The 19,085-nt window shown below is 61.3% G+C and overlaps 1 protein-coding gene across 1 annotated transcript in view; it reads right to left on the bottom strand.

Annotated features, from left to right (window-relative positions):
* The window catches only part of LOC117650562 (cadherin-99C), a 78,966-nt gene that overhangs the window by 19,012 nt on the left and 40,869 nt on the right, over positions 1–19,085 (bottom strand). The window contains exon 2 of the mRNA XM_034394080.1: positions 8,923–9,020. The gene's annotated coding sequence lies outside the window, so the exon portion shown is untranslated. The remainder of the gene's footprint in view (positions 1–8,922; positions 9,021–19,085) is intronic.

Below are 19,085 nucleotides of genomic sequence, written 5' to 3'. Positions count from 1 at the left end.
AGGCCACTATAGGACTCTACCTCCAGGGTCGCCGCGCCGGCGCAAAACGTAGGGCTGGCGAGCGAGGCGAGACAATACTCGAAGCCGAATCCGTTTTCCCCGCTCTTCGTTCGGTCCGGCCGTTCGGCCAGAGAGACGACGATGGAGACGAAAGCGCCGAGTGAGACGAGCGAGAGCTGGCCGGGCGGTCGGCGGCCGAGGCACCGCCGAGGCACCGCGACCCCCACAATCGTCATCACCATCGTGAAGGCGGCCGTCGCGGCGTATCGCGCGCGTCATCGCAATGCGCATCGCGCCGCATCGCGCGGCCATTGGCGACAAAAGCAACGTCGGCGAGGCGGTACTCGCTGGCCGAGCCGTATCGGGGGAGGACGCCGACGACGCGGACGACGCGGACGCCGTGTCACCGCGCGGCCAGCCAGACAGATTGGCCGCCGCGATTTCAACAATTTATTCAGTTGGCAGCATTGTGTGGAAACGGCGACGTGCGCGGGAAGAAAGGGAGGCGCGGCCGGCCACCCTGCGCCGGCTGTCTCTCTCGCACTCATGGGGCGGACCGTCGGGGTGCGAGAGAGACAGAGCGACGAAACCGAGGTTCGGAGTCTGTGCATCTCTGGGCCGGCCCCCAAGACAGCGACCCGCAGGGGTCACTGCCAAGAGAGTTGAGCCCAGGGGTGGTGCTGCCCGGAGTCACCGCCGCCGCCTCGCCCCGTGTAGGGCAGCATGCTGTGCATGGAGTGCGCGGCCACGTAGAGATGTGCGAATCAGGTTTTTTCCCCTCGAATCGAATCGAATCGAATCATGAAAAAAAAATCCCCGAATCGAATCGAATCGAATCTGCATCTTTTTTCTCGAATCGAATCGAATCGAATTTTTGTCCCTGTTTTTCGAATCGAATCCGAATCTCAAGCAAAAATTTCATGATTTCGTTACGTTGTTGTTGGAGCAATACAGGAAGTGCGTTGTTCAATATCAGTAGTGCAAAACAAATATTAGTGGAACAAAAAATAATTATATTTTATTACAATGTAATATCACATAAAAATATTAGTATTTGGTAATTTCAGTCTAGAAGCTAGCTGGCGGGTGTGCAGCGCGCGATTCAAACGGGAGAGGAAAGGGACAAGATTCGAAGGCGAATTACCCTCGATTCGAATTTTTCGAATAGTTCGGATTTTAAGCAATTTTCCCGGGAGCGAATCGAATCGAATCAGAGCTGATTCGATTCGATTCGATTCGATTCCGAACCTTTCGCACATCTCTACGGCCACGGCGGTATCGAGGGCCGCGACCTGGGTCAACGTCGACAACGCCGTCGACCCGCATGCCGGGGACGGCGGGCGCGACGCGGGGCCTTGGCGGAGGATAACGGGGGGACGCCATGCAGAGCCAGACGGAGCCGGGCAGAGCCATGAGAACCGTGCCGCGAGGCCGCGGGCCGCGGGCGGGGACCGCGCACGGGGACACACGACACACGCGCAGCGCGCAGCGGGAAAACACAGAAACGGCGGGAAAAGTGCGGAACGGAAAGGAACGGACCCACTCGAGGGGAACCCCGCCGGCGTGGCGAGGTGCGCGTCGTCACGACAACGACGGCGTGGCGGTGTGGCGGCGCGCCCAACAAGGCCTTGCAGGCCGCCGAGCACGTCGAAGTCTCGTCCTTGATGAGGCATTCCTCGGTCCGCGGGGCTGCCGGCCGGCCGGCCAGCCAGCAAGGTGCCCCGTCACGACGCCGGCGGGGCGGGCAGGGCAGCGAGGCGGGCAGCGAGGAGAGCAGCGCCATGGCGGCGCGCAGCAACGGGAGCCGGTATTGTTTTCGGCCGCCGCACCAAATTAAATGTCACTCACAGAAAAGGCTGTGCTGGCGGAGGCGGCGGGAAAAAAGTGAATAAAGTGCTCGCGTCCTGTGCGGCCCGCTTCTTGGTCATTTCCTGGGCGACAGCGCGACAGCGACAACGCCGTGCAGTAACAGAGCGGAACAAACTGCCGCCAGCGCGGCAATGGCATCGGCAATGGCACGAATCCGGGAGGGGCGGCGCGGTGGTCGCCTTGGCGGTGCCCCGCTGGCTCCAGCTGCAGACGTATTCCGAGGGCTGTTCTCGTCGCTCTGTCTCCCCCGCACCTACACGGTCTTGAATGCGAGAGAGACAGAGCGACGAAAACCTCGGAATCGGTGCTGGCTCTGGCTCCGCGGTCGCCAGCTGCCGTCGAGGCCAGCGCCGCGGCGCCGCTCGGGGCACCCGCACTCACCCACGCCAGCAGTACCGGCACAACCAGCAGCAGCCCATGCTCGCAGTCTGCCAGCACGCAGGGCGACCCGCGGCGCGAGGCCTCTGGCGCGGCCTCCAGCTCGCAAGGTTGAGATCTGGTGCCAGTCCCACCACGCCCAGCCGGCGGGAACGCGTTTCGGCGAGGGGCAAACAACTTGAATTTAGGTGTACATTTTCCGTGAAATAACGTGAAATAACGGTGAAATAACGTGAAATAACGGTGAAATAACGGCGAAATAACGATGGAATAACGCCAAAATAAGCGTGAAATAGCGTGAAATAACGGTGAAATAGCGCGAAATAACGTGAAATAACACGAAATAACGCGAAATAACGTTGAAATACCCTTGAAATAACGTCGGAATAACAATGAAATAACGTGAAATAACGTGAATTTGAAATAACGGTGTACAAATTTTGACGAAGTTGTTTGCCCCTCGCGTTTCGGAAAAAAAGAAACGACGAGTGATGCGATATCTCATTAAATGCGAGTTACACCTTATTTTCGCAGTGTTGCTGCACCTCCTAAAAAAGACGACATCGTAAAATGACTTTAACCGCACACATTCGCGCACGCACGCACAGGGACACACCTTGGATGCGCTGCTGCCCAGCCCAGCCCGGCCCGGCAATGCCTGGCCATGCCCGTGTAAATGCAGTGGTGTGTAATGAGACAGGGCGGAATACCGTTCGCGGCTTCGCGCGTATCGCCGGCAGATCTGTACGGCAGCCAACACCACAGCAGCGAGGGAAGGGCGCTCCAAGCCCGAAGCCCCACGAAGGCTCGAACCGAACCGAACGGACTCGCTCATAAGATGTTCGCACGGGATACGAGGCGGCCGGGGTAAAACGCTGTGCAACGGCGGACGGATTAAAAAGGGACGCCGGGATGGCGAACGAGATGCAACGAGTCCAGGAATGAGGACGTGACTGAATGACTGCGAGGGGAGGGGAGGAGGGGAGGGGAGGGGGGAGGAGAGGGGAGGGGAGCGACATCGGCCAAACTGAGTCGACCCGGCCGGCCCGGCCAGAGCGCCTCACGAGCTCCGGGTAGGCAACTCGGCGCACGGACGCGTCCGGAGCGCGGCGGCGGTTGCCTACCCGGCACGGCTGTCGGCGGTGGGCTTGGCGAGCCGCTGTTGCCGCTGAACGATTCGTTGTTCCAGACAAAATAACACCGCCGGGCCATCAGTCTTGCGTTCCAGCGCCGCGCTAGTCTCCTTTTTTTGGCGCGTGCCGAGCCAAATCGACGGGCGGACGGGCGGACGAACACGCTCGCGGGGATGGGGCTGGCCGGCAGCCAGCGGTTCGCGGCTGGCTCTCTCTCTCTCACACTCGTGGGGCGTCCCGTGACGGTGCGAGCGAGACAGCGCGACGAAACGACTGCTCGGAGAGTGAGCCTGGTTCGGCGGCGAGGGGGTAAACACTTCAAGAAATCGTGTACAGACTACTCGGTATTACGCTGTATTACTGAGGTATTACACGTGTATTACGGCCTTAAAATGCAAAAATTTGGCACATTTGACCCGAAAAAGTTATTACGACCCCGTGTATTACGCGTAATACACGGTTTTTGTGTACAGGGTATTACGCGAGTGGTTACCCCCTCGTTCGGCGGGCACTCGACTCCAATATGCAATCAGGAGGCAATGTCACTGCATGGCATGGGCCTTCCAGCGAGCATCCAGGCGCAGCGCTGTGCCACCGCCTGCGACGACTTCGTCCGCCAGACATGCGCCAGACATGCGCGAGACGGAGGGAACTGGAGCCGTTTGTCGCGGCAGCCACCCAGCTAACCAAACCACGCGCGTGGCCCTGCATACACGCACGCACGCCCGCACAACGCGGAGGCGGCCGCGGCGGCATATCTCAGGCACCCAAAGGCACCCAGCAGGTACACTCTAAATGTAGGGTGCCCAGAAACTGGGCGTCTTTGTCGCCCACCCCACTTTTTAGGGTGCCAAATGTCGCTTAGTTTCTGGGCACCTTTGTCGCCCAGTCTCGGGGTGGACAAATCATACAGTAACCGGCCCTCTCTCATGGTAGAGCATGCACAGGTGTCTAGTTCCTGGGCGACTGAGGTGCCCAGATTCTGGGCACCTTTGGCACCTTAGTCGCTGCCGAGCCATGGGTGAAGGCAGGTTCCTGAATGGTTTGTCCACCCCGAGACTGGGCGACAAAGGTGCCCAGAAACTGGGCGACATTTGGCACCCTAAAAAGTGGGGCGGGCGACAAAGGCGCCCAGTTTCTGGGCACCCTACATTTAGAGTGTACCCCGTCGTCCTCGCAGGTCACTGCACCGCGGGGTACGCATGCACGCGAACACACACACACACACACACACACACACACACACACACCACACGCACGCACACACACACACACATACAGCGAGGCAGGCGCTGGGCTCGCTAACGACCCCGCTCCCCATTGTGGCACTGCAGTTCGATTGACTCGTTGGCCGCTTGGCCGCGAATCCAAAGTGACGCCAGTTTAGAGTGCAGCCCCGCCCCCGCCCCTCCCCGCGCGCCTGCCGCCTGGCCTGATCCTTTGTCGATCGCTGCAGCTTTTCCTGTTGTTGTTGCTGCTAACGTTGTTGTTGTTGTTGCTGATGCTGCTGTAGTCGTCGTCGTTGTTGTTGTTGTCGTCGTTGTGACGAGGCGGAGAGGCAGCAGCAGGAGAACAGCAGAGAAAGTGCGAAAGAGGAGGCATGGGTGTGGATTGAGACGTGGGGCGAAGGGCGCGGGGCGGGGAGGGGAAGGGCATCCTCTTGTCCGTGGGGCACGGCGGGCACGGCGGGCACCGGCAGGCACCGGCAGGCGGCGGGGAAAGCTCTTGCATGAGAGGAGCACATCGGGTTTGGAGTGGCAGGGCCGGGCAGGGCGCGGCGCGGCGCGGCGGCTCCAAGGCGCCGTAGGAATGTATGCCACTTCGAAGAGGGCGCCGCATACCCGGCCCTGCGGCCCAGCGGGGCTGGTTCCGCACGGCGCCTGCGTCGCTCCGCCCAGTCTGTCCGTCTCTCTCGCACTCCTGGAGCGTGTGGCGGGGTGCGGGGGAGACGGACGGGGCGACTGTCCGGGAGCGGCCCCCGCGGCCCCCGCGTCCTGGCAGCATGCCTGGCAAGTGGGCCAGAAGACTGGTGGAGGCGGCCAAAACTCTAGACGCGTTTTGAGCTCCAGAGTCGCTAAGCAGGACTCGAACCGAACCTGTGACCCCACCAATGGATTGCTCTCCGAACGAGGAATCCATTGGTGGGGTCACACGTTCGGTTCGAGCCCTATTTAGCGACTCTGGAGCTCAAAACGCGTCTAGAGTTTTGGCCGCCTCCACCGGTCTTCTGGCCCACTGTGCAGCACCACGCCGTGCCACGCAGTAGAGTTTGGGATCGGGCGGGCTAAGAATTTGCGGCTTGCCCGGGACTGTGCGGATGCAGCCCGTGAGTCTCGGAGACAGCTGGGCCACGCCAAACCACTGCGGGTGACGCGCGTTGCGACGCCGCCCAGCCAGCCGCCTCCGGCCGTTGCTCGAGCACACCGACAGGCGAGCCGACTGCGGCTGGCCGGCAACTCTCTCTCTTACTCCCATATGCAGGTAAAGGAGTGAGAGAGACAGGTGTCGGCTCCGGCCGGCACCGGCCTGACTCACTTGGCTCCCTTGGCTCTAGCCACTGACGAGCGCGACGCGTCGACTGGACGGCGACGCTGTTCGGGTGAGCCGGGCAAGGCCGGGCTAGGCGGCCCGACCCCGGGTCGGGCCGGGCCGGGCTAGCTGGCGAAGGCACCCGGGCAAGCGTTTCTGTCACTAGCCCGCCCGATCCCAAACACTACACGCAGAGCCGCTCCAGCAGGAAGAGGGCGGAAAGAGTCACCCGTCTCTTTCCTGGATCAGGCTGGAGAGGGTTTCATACAGAATTCAACTTTTTCTGTCCCTCTCCTTACGGAATTAAACAGAACAACGCCGAGAGCAAACGACATTACTGTCTTCACATTAATTTTTTTTGCGCTTTGATCCAGGACGGGCGACACCTGCACTGCAACAACACGGGCTGCGTCTACAACAACAGGACGGCGTGTCGCGCGCCCCGGCGCCGCCGCGGAGTGCCGCGGAGTGCCACGACGCGCCATGACGAGGGGGCGATATTTCACAGAACGGGCTGCAGCAGCGCGGCAAAGCAGCGGCCGTCCTTCTTTTGTGTCCAAAGAAATTGCGCAACGGCGGAGAAGGCTGAATTGCAGGCGGCTAGGGCCGGCAAGCGCCGACTGGGCTGCTAGCGGTGGCACAGTTAGGGTGAAGTACGACGGCGACGACGACGACGACGGTGTCTGCCGCATTTTTCTCGCGCCGCTTCTTTCCCGGCGGGTGGATAAACCTCCGCGCGACGGCGGCCAGGCACTGCCAGGCACTGCCAGGCGGCGCGATGACATTGCGGACACGTCCGAAAGCCGTTTTGCACATGCATCACCGGCGGGGCGGCGGCGGGGCGGCGCCGGGGCGGCCATGACACCTGCAGCGCGCCTCAGCGCCGCCGCCGCCTCGGCCGCAGCCAGCGCGGAGCAGCGCGATTTAGCGGCATCAGCGAGGAATGCGGCGGACAGGGTTATGGACTATGCAGGACACCTGCTGCAGCTGCGAGCCATAGCACACTCACACTCACTCACACACACCCACACTCACTCACACTCACACACACACGCACGCACACACACACACACACTTACGTGGAGAGGCGGCCAGTGGGCCCGTCCATACCCGTAACGGCACTCGCCTATACCAGCACACATACAGGGCCAGGCCGGCCGCCACGCCCGGCCACCCATGGGTACACACGGACACACGGATGCGTGCCGTGCCGCCAGCCCCGCCAGCCGGCCAGCCAGCCAGCCCGGTGGCGGTGGCATTGTGCTGGCCGGCGCTATAAATACGCCTCGCAAAACGGGCGACATCGGCATAAATATCGCCGCCCTGCCCGAGCAGGCAGGCTGGCAACCAGGCAGCGCGTGGCAGGCTGGCAGGCAGACAGGCAGCCAGCCAGGCAGGCAGGCAGGCAGGCAGGCGTGCAGGCAGGCAGCCCGTGGCAGGCTCGGCTGCCTGCTCGGGCGGGGCGGCGGCGCGCGCCTCGCCGCGCCTGCGGGGTAGGCACCACGCCTCTATCTCGAAACGGCCGGCATGCTGATTCCACACAGCGTTTTCAGTCGCGCTGTCTCTCTCCCACCGAAACGGAACACCCCATGAGGGCGAGAGAGAGAGAGAGAGAGAGAGAGAGAGAGAGAGAGAGAGAGAGAGAGAGAGAGAGAGAGAGAGAGAGAGAGAGAGAGAGAGAGAGAGAGAGAGAGAGAGAGCGAGCGAGCGACGAAAGCGCTGTGCTCCGGCGACGGCGACACCGCGCTTGAATGGGAACGGTTTTAGCCGCGCGCGACGGGGCCGGGAGGGTGGAGCGGAGGGAGCGGACACGAGTAAGCTTATTTACGACCGGCATGCATCGGGAGGCATCGCGAGGCTGCCTGCGGGGCTGCAGGGCCGGCCTGGCCTCCACGGCCTCGCCCACGCCGCCGCGCCGCCAGCCCCACATGGGCCATTGGGGCTTCCCTCCGGCGGCAGGCCTTGGCGTGAGGCGTGTGGCGGGGCGGGCCGTGGCAGTGGCCCTGACCTTCCCGACGGACCGCCTTTCTTTCCGCTCCCAGACTCACGGACCGCCGCTTCCGCCGGCCGACTCCCACACTGAAAAACATGAGCTCTCAATCCGAGAGCATTTGCCTCACACCGAGAGGATGCTCCCGGAATAGTTGCAAGCACCCCATACATGTGACGCAGCAAACGCAGCAAACCAGGATAATAAGCAGGGAGCGAGGTGGCGGTGCTCGGCTCGGCAAAGTTCGGTTCGGCGAAGTCCTGTCGAAGCCTGGAGCCCCGGCAGCGTGGCGCGGACTGGCCGCTTACAGATTAGTTGCAACGGAACACCGCTTCGCCAGGCCAGGCCAGGCCGCGCCGGGCTTGCCGGCGCTAGCGCGGGCGCTAGCGGCCACATGCATATCAGTGCGCCGTGCCGTGCCCTGCGCCCCCCACTGGAATGCCCTCATTTTATCGGCCCGTTTAAATCACGTACACTCCTCTGCAAACAGTGCGGTGCGGCCAGTCCTCCGCGGCTGGGCCGGGCCGGGCGGCGGGGCGGGGCGGGGCGGGGCGGGGCGGGGCGGGGCGGGGCGGGGCCTCCCGGGCCTCCCTTATCGCCTATGCAAACATAACGGCGAGGCGGTGCCGGGCGGTGCCGGGCGGTGCCATGGCGGCATGGCATGGTGGTATGGCGCACGCCGCGTGGACGGCGTGGACGGCGTGGACACCAGCACCGCACCAGCGCACCGGAACGCGACGCGACGGCCCTCGGCCCTTCCCTTCCCTTCCCTTCCCGGTCCAGCAGGCCCACGCTTCCGCCCGCCGGCGAGTCGCTCTGTCTCTCTCGCTCTCAGGGGGCGCCCCATCAAGGTGCGAGAGAGACAGAGCGTCGGAAACGACTCTCTGAATGAGCCTGCTGCACCGGCAGCGAGGGCGGCGAGGTGTCGCGTGGGACTCCATCATCATCAGCGAGCCCTTCCGGTCACCGTCCCACCGGACGTGTTTCGCTCGCCACTTTTTGGCGGCCCTACAGTGTACTTACCCTCTGCGCGGCCAGGGCGTGGCCCCGGCTGGTCGTCGGCGGTCCACCGCGCGTGGCTGGGCGGTCCCTCACATCCTGGCCATCCTCGTCGTCATCCTGCAACAGAAGAGACACGCCCGTCAGTCGTGCCGGCGGTGGCGGCGTGGCGATGCAGGGTGGTCCGCGCCTCGCCGTGCTGCCCTTGTGCGCCTTGTCCGCGGCGTAGGCAGTGCGGTAGTAGTACGACGGCGTCCGCACGCAAAAAAATAAAAGTCAGTCCAGAGCTAACTTTCTTAGTTGGCGTTTTTTAGCACCACAGCTAAAAAAATTGCAACTCTGCTAGCGACCTCTGCTGAGTAGCGCTGCTCCTTTAGCTGAGGGTCTGCCGGAGATCGGCTTTCCCGGAACCTATATTTCTGGAGGATTCAGCTACTTCAGTTTGCTGCAGTGCTAATCAATCGCTGCAAAAATGGGATTTACAATGCAGCAAAAATGTTTAGGAGATAGGGCAAGGCTAGGTTCGTTCCGTGGCGCTTCGCTCGCGCTGATGGCTAGCAGTGAGAGATGGGTTAGTCGGGGAACGGATGCTCCCCACGTTCTCACCGTGACATCACCCATGGTCAGCAATTTTTAAAGTCTCTTGAGACACGACTGTCCCGGAGGAGCCTTACGCCTCAGGACGACTGGTCCGTCTTAGACAGAAAATCCCGCACCTTCTAATAAATATCATAATCATGAAGAATTCTACAATGCTAATGCAGCTAGAGTTGCCACTAATCTCCGTTTTCTCCATAGCTAAATTTACCCAGCTAATAATTTTTAGCTGTGCAGCTAAAAATTTTGCTGGGCCTACAGAGCTAGATAAATTAGCACTGGTGCTAACTTTTTAGCTCTGAATCGATTTATTTTTTTGCGTGCGGGCGATAGCCATCGACATCTGGCGGAGGTCGCGTCATAAGAACACCGCGCGCCGCTGCCGCGCGCGTGATGGCTCGAGGTGAAGCAGTGTGTGCGCGCGGCCTGGGCGCGGCCGCGGGCGAGGGTGGGGCGCAGTGCGCGGCAAGTGCCTATGCGACCGAAAGAGCGCGCCCGCCGGGACTCGAACCCGCAACGATGCATGCGCGGACGCTCCGGGCGAAAAAGTCAAGTTTATTAGCCGGCATTGCCGTCCCGCACGAATGGATGTGTTATTGTGCAATTCGCAGTTACAGTGTACCCGAGATGTACGCGCGCGCGCGTGTGTGTGTGTGTGTGTGACCCCCATGTCGCACCGCTCGGGCCGACGCGCACGGGTTCTGGGCCGCTATGCCTCATCGCCTCTGCTCGCCTCGCCTCCTGCCCGCTGCCCATCATCGAGGCGAAGTGGAGGCTGCCGCCTTAAAAGGAGGCACAAGCCTCGCTGGAACCGCGCTACGGAACGTGCCTGCGCTCGCGCACGCGCGCGCGTGTGTCTATGTGTGTGTGTGTGTGTCGGAAGCGAACAAGTCCGGTTTGATTTCGCCTCAATCCTAATGAATGTCGATGCTGGCGTTGTGCAGATAATACGACCCGTTCCCATACGCTGCGAGTGGCGAGAGCAAAAACAGGAAAATTATGGCAACCTGTAAAGGGGTGCGTCAACAGGTGTCACGCGCATCCCCAAGCTAACTGTCAGCATGTCTGTCAGTCTGTCTTCCGTCTGTTCGCCCCGGGGGTGACTACGTGCCGGCCCACCCCCGCGACCCCGGTGGGGTTAGTGCCTCCGGATTGCCTGTGGCGATTGTCTTCGGTGCCTTCGCCAGGCAGGCAGCCAGGCGGCCGGACCGCGACACGCCGAGTGCTCCAATTAGCGAGGCAGGAATCTCTGCACCGCCGTGGCCGCGTCGCCGCGTCGCCGTTAGAGCCGCGCGGTGTCTCGGACGCCCTGCTTACGGACGGCCCAACAAAAACAATAACAACAAAAATCGATAAGGTCCTCGCTGAAGTCTGATCAACGCTGGACCAAAATGTTATTGTTTTTACTGCTCAATGGGTCATACAGTTAACCCCACCTCTCCCAAGACAGGCCCGAGAGGACGGTCCACAGTGGGCCAGAAGACCGGTGGAGGCAGCCACAAAATTCAAGACGCGTTTTGGGCTTCGGAGTCGCTATATGAGGCTCGAACCAAACGTGTGACCCCACCAATGGATTGCTCTCCGAGAGGAATCCATTGGTGGGGTCACACGCTCGGACTCTGGAGCTCAAAACGCGTCTAGAATTTTGGCCGCCCCACCGGTCTTCTGGCCCACTGTGCGGCCGGACCAGACGAGGCGCCGCCCGTTCCGGAGTTGCTGGAGCCTCCCCTGCCTCCAGCTGGAGGTGTCCGTCCGAGAGTCCGAGGATGTTGGCGCGCTTGCCGCGTTTGCCGCGTCCACCGCGCGGACGTTCCCCCGCGACTTTAATCTTTTCACTCCACTCCACCCGGCCTGCTCCAAGAGGCCTGCTCGGCGCGCCGCTCTCAACGCACGACTAATCCCGATGCTATCTCCGCACTCGGGACTCCAGAGACTCCAGACTCGTGCTCGCGGCGCGCTCCAGCTCCAGCAGTGCGGGGGCGGGCCAGCGTCTGTCTCTCTCGCACACCCAGGGCGGTGCCGTGAGTGCGAGCGAGACAGAGCGACGCAAACACTGTTCGGCGGAGCAGCGCTGGCCAGCCACGTCATTGGCCATGCCGCCGAGCTGGAGTCTCTGGAGTCGATGCCCCGCGCCGCGCAGCGATGCGCATGGCTCTTCTTGAGTCGCCGGGGCGTGGCCGCGTAGCCCAGCCCAGGCGTGGCCTTCGGTTTCGCCTTCTCTTCTCGCACTGATAGTTCCGACGCGGGGCGCCGCGCGGACGTTGCCGGACACGGAAAACCATGTAAACTGAAGACACAAAGTATTTCTCATAAACGAGAAAAAAAATGGATGAGAAACGTCCCGTCCACCTTCATGCATCGTTCGATCTCAAGTCGATGTTATTTTCTTCGCCGTTGCCGTTATTTCCATGAACAAAAAAAACAAACACCATTAAGCACGGCCTGGTGCAATTAAAGAAAAAACGTCGCGGAATGAGTCTGCTCGGCTGGTATCGCGGGTCCACGGCGTGGGTCCTTGCCCTCGCGCGAGGGCGGGGAGGGGGAGGAGGGGGAGGCGGGGATCGAAGCGAGACTCATCATCACCACGGCTTCGTTACCTTTGGGGAAATCATCATCAGCCCCTCGCCCCCTCGCCGCCACAGACGCTCTCTGGCACGGCGCGCTTCGCCTGCTTCGCGTGCTTTCCATAATCGTCCCGCCCGGCATCCTGCGCCATGAAATCACTAATGCTCGCACCGAGCGACACCGCCTGGCCATGGCCTGGCGCAGCCTCCTCTCTCACACTCGTCCGAGGAGCGCCAGGAGGAGTCACTAACTTGGGGCGGGCCATCCGCCATTCTGTCTCTCTCGCACTCACGGGGCGTTCCGTAAGGGTGCGAGAGAGTGCGAAGCGCTGTTCAGCCAGGAGGCCGCGAAGGGAGTCTCTGTCCTGCCACACCGCCCCACAGTGGGTCAGAAGACCGGTGGAGGCGGACAAAACTCTAGACGCGTTTTGAGCTCCAGTAGTCGCTGAACAGGACTCAAACGGGACGTGTGACCCCACCCATGGATTCCTCGTTCGGAGATCAATCCATTCGTGGGGTCACACGTTCGGTTCGAGTCCCATTTAGCAACGCTGTAGCTCAAAAAGCGTCTAGAGTTTTGTCCGCCTCCACCGGCCTTCTGGCCCACTGTGCGCCCCGCCCTGCTGGCCCTGCTGGTGGCGCTGATGGGGTCGTGCGGTCTGCCTGCCCGCTGCTCTGCTTCGTGCTTCGCCCCGCGTGCCCCGCGTGCTCGGAGTGCTCGGACTCATCACCGGCAACGGGGTCAGGCGAGGATTTGACGCGTGTTTTGCTGCGAGACAAAACTCGCTGCAGCCTTGGCCGCCCGAAATGGCGCCGGCCGCAGAGAGATTAGCCTGGCGCGGCCTGGCGCGGGTGGAGTGGAGAGGAGCAGGGAGTGAAAGCCGTTTAATAAACGGCTAGAGGCGGCTAGAGGCCTCCTCGGCCAGCGCAGCGCGGCGCGGCCGCGGCGTGCAGCCCGCCGGGTCATCAGGTCGCGGCGTCCAGGCGTCCCGGCACGAACGACAGCAAGTGGTCTAAGAAGGAGCCTGCGGCGGCGGCGGTCCGAAACGGGGACGGCGGGGCAGTGCCGAGCAGTGCGGCAACGCCAGGCAACGCCAGGCAACGCGTCTTCCAGGTCGCGGACGGTCCCGGACTCCGGGAGGTGGCCGTCGTGTCGCCGACGCCGTGCTCATTACGGACAATCACACTTTGGGCGGGCGGCGCGTTTTCGAGCCACGCGGCCACGCGCCGGAACCGCGTTTCCGAGAAAAACAAAAGAGAAAACGTGCACCTCGTGCCGCGCCCTGCCCGGCCTCGTTAAGGACGGTTTAGCAGCCGGTGTAACCCGAGACGAGCCCTGCGAGCTCGCTGTGCCGGCCGCGAGTGGACTGCGCGCTGCGCGCCGTGGGACTTCGATCTGCGCCTCGCCGCCGTCGCCATCGGCGTCCCGAGCCCCGCCCCGCCTTGAGTGTGTGAGGCCGGCTCGGCCTCAGCGCGACGGGGCCTTGGCCGGGGCACCGGCCGGGACAGGCCTTTTGTGCGCCGGGAGGCGAGGCAGGCACAAAATCCTACTCAGCGTGCTGATCGAATCCTTTCTAAACTGTAGTTAAAAGATACTTCGCAACTCCAGTTTTAACTGCTATTTTTAAAACGAGAGATGACCGTAGTCAAAACTGCAGATTCGACCGCAGTATTACAAAAAAACTACCAGTTTATTTGCAAGAAAACTGTAGTTAACTGTAGTTTAACTGTAGTTTCACTACAGTTAAACTGCTGTAATTACATAAGTCCAACTGCAGTCTAAGTATATATTTTTTTGTATGCAGCCTGCCATTTGTAACACTAGATAAATTTCAATTTGAGTCCAGATGCAGTACAGTTATTGTAGAGTTGTAGATGCATTTTAAAATTGTAGATTTGACTACAGTTCGTTCCACCCGGGTACATCTGGCACTCGGCCTCTGAAGTGCAGCCCTGGGTTTCAGAGATGCGTCCCGGCTAGAGATGCGCGAGGGGTGCCCCCGGCTCCAGTTCACACCGTCTCCACTAGCTTTAGGAACGAGCCGATCTACGGCGTCCGACAACGCACCGCGCCACTCCGGATTTCTCGAGCAGTGTCGGCCTGGCTGTGCCGGCCGTTCCTGGCCCTGCCTTGGCTGTGCTGTAAACACGGTGTATTCGCTGCGATTCGTTGCATGGACTCGTGTTACCCGATCACCGCCGCCACAAACGTGATCGATACCCTCCACGATTACACGCCGAACAGGGCCTGGGGCCGCGTGCTGCCGCGTGCTGCCAACGGTTATGCATACAGAAACAGAAAAAGGAATTTTCGCGAAAGGGAGAGAGGGAGGATGGGAGGGAGGCAGGGAGATACAGCAAACCTGAATAACTGAGTCCAGAAGGAGCTCCGCATATAAATCATCTCAGTATCTAATCAGAGATGAATCCGAATGAAACCTCGCAAAAAAAAGAGAGAGAAACAGAGCGCGGTTTAAATTGAACATCCCCTTCCTTTCCACTCTACGCACGCACACAATCAATGTCAACGTGGCACACATTTCCAGCGAATCGTTCTGGAAGCAAATTGTCGAGACGCTGCTGCTAGACTGGCTGCCTCCGTCCGCACGGCCGTATCGGGCAGGAGCATACCGTTACACTCCGTTCGCGATGACACACGGCCGAACGGCCCCTCGGCCAGACTCTCTCCCCCCTCGAGCCGCGGCCCGCGTGCTCGGGCTGCCCAGGCTTGCTGCCCGGCCGGCTCCGCGGCTCCACTACATCCTCATTCCTGGAACACGCAGAATCGCGGGGCAGTGGACGGCGTTAAAATGGAACGTCTAGGCCGCGACCACGATACGCCGCGCCGCGCCACTCGCACGGACGGCATAATCGGCACGCTAGCGGTAAAGCAGCGAGGCAGCCAGGGGCCGCACTCGGCCGCACTGGATGGACAGAAAAAGTTAATGAAACGGTGGCGCACTTCTTCGCGTGCCCTGTCGGCTGGCTGGCTGGCTGGCTGGCTGGCTGACTCGCTGGCTGGAAGGAAAGATGAGCAAATATTTTTTCGAGCGCGCGGTGTTCCTCCAGCCAGACGGCAAACACGACGACGGAGAACGGTGCGGGCCTTTCATCCCGGCCGCCGCCACGGCCGCCACGGCAGGTTCAAGTTCATGACCCCCGTCGCCCTGGACGCCGAGCTTGCCGAGCCGCGCCGAGCGAGGAGGCCTAGGCGACACTTATGCGAGACACTGGCGGAGCGGAGAGCGTCACGACTCGGTCGCCCCCGTCATTACCGTGATGGGCACCATCGACTGGGACGTCATCATCCGGGCGGCGCGGCGGCGGTCGTCTGCAGCTGTCCCCGAACAGCGCTCCCTGTCTCCCTCGCACTCGCGGGGCGTTCCGCGGGGCGTTCCGCGGGGCGTTCCGCGGGGCGTTCCGCGGGGCGTTCCGCAGGGCGTTCCGCAGGGCGTTCCGCAGGGCGTTCCGCGGGGCGTTCCGCAGGCAGGGCACCGTAACGTCACAAAACTGTCGTTACTTTTCATCAGTTACCCGGTACGTTACAAGTTTTAGACCAAGTTCCAAAGCAACCATCGTTACGTTACGCATAACGTACCCGGTGAAAAAGGTAGTTCTGTAACGTTACGGGAAAAGTATCAAAGCTCTCGGGACGCCGTGGTACCGGTACAATACCCTTATCTCCCAGAAGTAACGTTATCAACGATTGGTTTAACCCTGCGGTACGTTACGCGGAACCGTTCCAGCTGGAACTCATTGAACGGTCACGTTTGGAACGGAAATGTAACGTTACTCCAGCAATGCCCAAAATTGTGAAAATGAGACTGCTGCACCTCCGATCCCCCGTCCTCGCCACTGTTACCCTTGCCCACTTCTCCCATAAATTTCCCCTTTCACCATAGTGACGTGGTCAAAATCTTACCCCGCCACGGGCCCCAACCACGAACCAGACGAATGTGGGCGCGAGCCGCTACCGAAGTAGCGACAACATTTCCTCGGTGGAGAGAAAAGCTCACGCTATTTTGTTACGACAGTGGAGAAGATATTTGGCTCGGCCAGCAGTGTTGCCGTCTCCCATGAGGGCGACATCGCAACGCTGCACCTCGTCTGCTGTTCGCGACGGATTTGCGACGGCGACGGGCCCGGGCCCGCCCGCTGGACTCTGACTCTGGCCCGTTCAGCCAGCAGGCCGCAGCATGGCTGAGTTCGGAGCGCGCCGGCAGAATGACACTCTACTAGACCACACCTCTCTCAGACGTCGCTCTGGCCCTGCGGCTTCGAGCACCGATATCTCAGGCGAAAGGTCTGGGGATCGATTCTCGAGCGGTTTGTTTTCGTCCGCCGCGTCGTTTTCCTCGCTGTGGACCCATTGCCGTCTCAACTTCTCAACCGCATGTCTGCTTCTCGTCTTTATTTCGAATAAATAAAGTCGCAGACCACTTTGCGACGAGAAAAAGACACGGACGCGCCCGCCGCTCACGCTGTTTCTGTTTGGCTCCCGTCTCAAAGTCGTCTCAAAACCGTCGAACAGCCGTCTTGTTATGCTCTTTGCGCCGTCTCAGACTTGACTTCGCTCGAAGACCTTCTGACCGAGTGCAGACGATTTTCAGCCAACTCCTTCCGTACCGGGCGCCATCGAGAAGCTAACTTGGTGAATTGCCGCCGCCCCGAGCCAGCCGCTAGATGGCGTGCGCGCCATGACGCGGGGCTTGCCTCGCGTTTGTAAGTTCTTTGTCATTTTGACTAGGTCCGGGCGGGTTTCCGTTGCGGGCGCGGCAGTCCCTGCGACGCCCCATGACCACCAGACGGGAGGGCGGGGGAACACAGTAGGCTGTTGCATCCTGATCTCAGGTCTGGCCCGCGGCTGCAGTGGTCCTTCGGTTGGTCATTGGCCGACCATCACTTCCATCTTCGAACTGCTAAAAAACGCACTCAACAACTCATTCAATCTCAACATTTGTGTATCTTTGTGAAATTTTTTGGAGGGGGGGGGGGCGATCGAGGGGCTGGGGTTTGTAACGTACCCAAGCATAAGCAGTTCCCGTTACGGTATACGTAACGTTCCAAAAGGTAACTGAACATCTTACGGTATCCCTCTATGGTACACAGGTGGAACGGGTACTGTAACGTAACGCGGCGTCAAAAATGTAACGGATCGTGACAAAATTTGTAACGCTACTGAGGTAACGTTTAAGCGTAACGTTACAGTTTGTAACCGAACCGTCACTGAGGATGAATTGATCCACGGTACAAAAACGTAACGAACCGTGTATCAAACGATACGGTACCAGCCAAATTTTGTAACGTACCCGCGTTACGGTACGTTACGGAGCCCTGTCCGCAGGGCGTTCCGCGGGGTCACACGTTCGGTTCGAGTCCTGCTTAGCTACCTCCACTGGTCTTCTGGCCCAATGTGTCCCGGCGGACGCGAGACGCGTGGCGGGTCGACGCGGCATGACTCAGGGCGTCCGAGGAGCAGTATAGGTACGTCACCAGACAGGAATCAACTCTCTGGGCTGAAAACATAACAGGTAGATAGATAGATGGATGGATGAACAGGAGGAGGACGTGCGTAGAATCGTCCAATCTATAGAAAAGTTAGACGATACTAAAATGAATGTTTTTCCTCTCGTTTCTTTTCTGTTTCTCATTTAACACACCGCGGCAACCGGCAGTAGATCCCCTCTCCCAGGGCAGCCAGCACAACGTCAGAACGTAAGCCAACGACAGCCGTCGCGGCTGTCACCCTGCCGGGCCCCCGCGTTCAAGTCCCCACTCGCGTCGCCGTCGTCCACACTCCGCGCCAGCATGCTGGTGCACCGCCGACTGTGCGGCCAAGGTGCCGGCGGCAGCGCGGAGCCGACGCGCAGCGCTGGGGCATTTGGCGCCTTGAGATATGGCGGCATTTGGACTTAGCGCGCGCTATCTCTGCCGTCCCATCGGGGCCCCGCCAGCACGGCGATTGCGCACTCAGTCTCTCTCGCACTCGGGGGTGGCCCGCCTGGCCCGCAGGGACGCGAGGGAGACACAGAGCCAGTCTGCACTCGGTGCGTTTTTCCGCGGCGCTGCCCGCCGGCCGAGGATGGCGACGACGAAGCACGAAGCGACGCGGAGCACCGCGGCGGCGCTGGACCGCGGCGACGAACACGGCGACACGCGCGGCAGGCCGCCTGTCTCCTTCGGTCTCCTTCGCACTCTGGGCGTCCCCCAACACCCCGCAGGGCGCCGCGGGTGCGAGAGAGACAGAGGGCCGGGCCCGGCGTGATGGATGCCCCGCCCCGCGCCGCGGCGCCGCGGTCCGTGCCGTACGGGCCGAGTAATTAGCACTCTGGGGATTAATAAATGGGACTGCACCGCAATTAACATCTATTCCGTTCGTCATCAGATGGAGGCGTCTGGCGGGGCGGCCGGGGCGCCTCGGCCGCGGGGCTGGGCTGGGCTGGGCTGGGCCCCGCGGAGGGCATTGTTCTGGCTGAGAAAAACATCGAGGAAGGAGCTCTGGAGGGGCTGGAGCCGGCTGGAGCTGGGAGGCCCCAAGCCTGCCGCAGTGAATCAAGCAGCGAAGGGGTGACGAGACGGTTTCAGGGACGCCCGAGGCGTTTCACGGGGTTAGTTCACACTGAGGCCTTGAACCGCCCCCCGGGGTGCGCCTCTGTGCGGCTCCACAGTGCCTTACACAGCGCGATACACCGGGCGTTCCCAAACCGGAGGCACACTCGCGTGGCGTCGCCGCAGAGCACGCCGCAGCACTGAAGCCCTGATGCACCGCGAGGAGATGGCCCGTCCGCCCACGGCCGCGGCGAGGCCAGAAAGCCTCTAGGCGTGCAGAGCAGTGCAGAGGCAAAGGAATGCCGCCCGTTTAACGCGGCCACTTTGGCACGTAGCACTGTTCATTGACGCGGCCGATCGAACACCAGTCCTCGTCGCACTCGGTGCGAGAGGGAGGGAGAGAGATGCACGGAGGCGACAGGCCGGGCCCCCGTCGCCGGGCCCTGCAGCCACGGCGCGGCGTGGCGGCGGGCCAGA

This window comes from Thrips palmi, unplaced genomic scaffold (assembly GCF_012932325.1).
Source record: "Thrips palmi isolate BJ-2018 unplaced genomic scaffold, TpBJ-2018v1 HiC_scaffold_5, whole genome shotgun sequence".
Classification (NCBI taxonomy): domain Eukaryota; kingdom Metazoa; phylum Arthropoda; class Insecta; order Thysanoptera; family Thripidae; genus Thrips; species Thrips palmi.
This window is presented reverse-complemented; position numbering and strand designations above follow the sequence as displayed.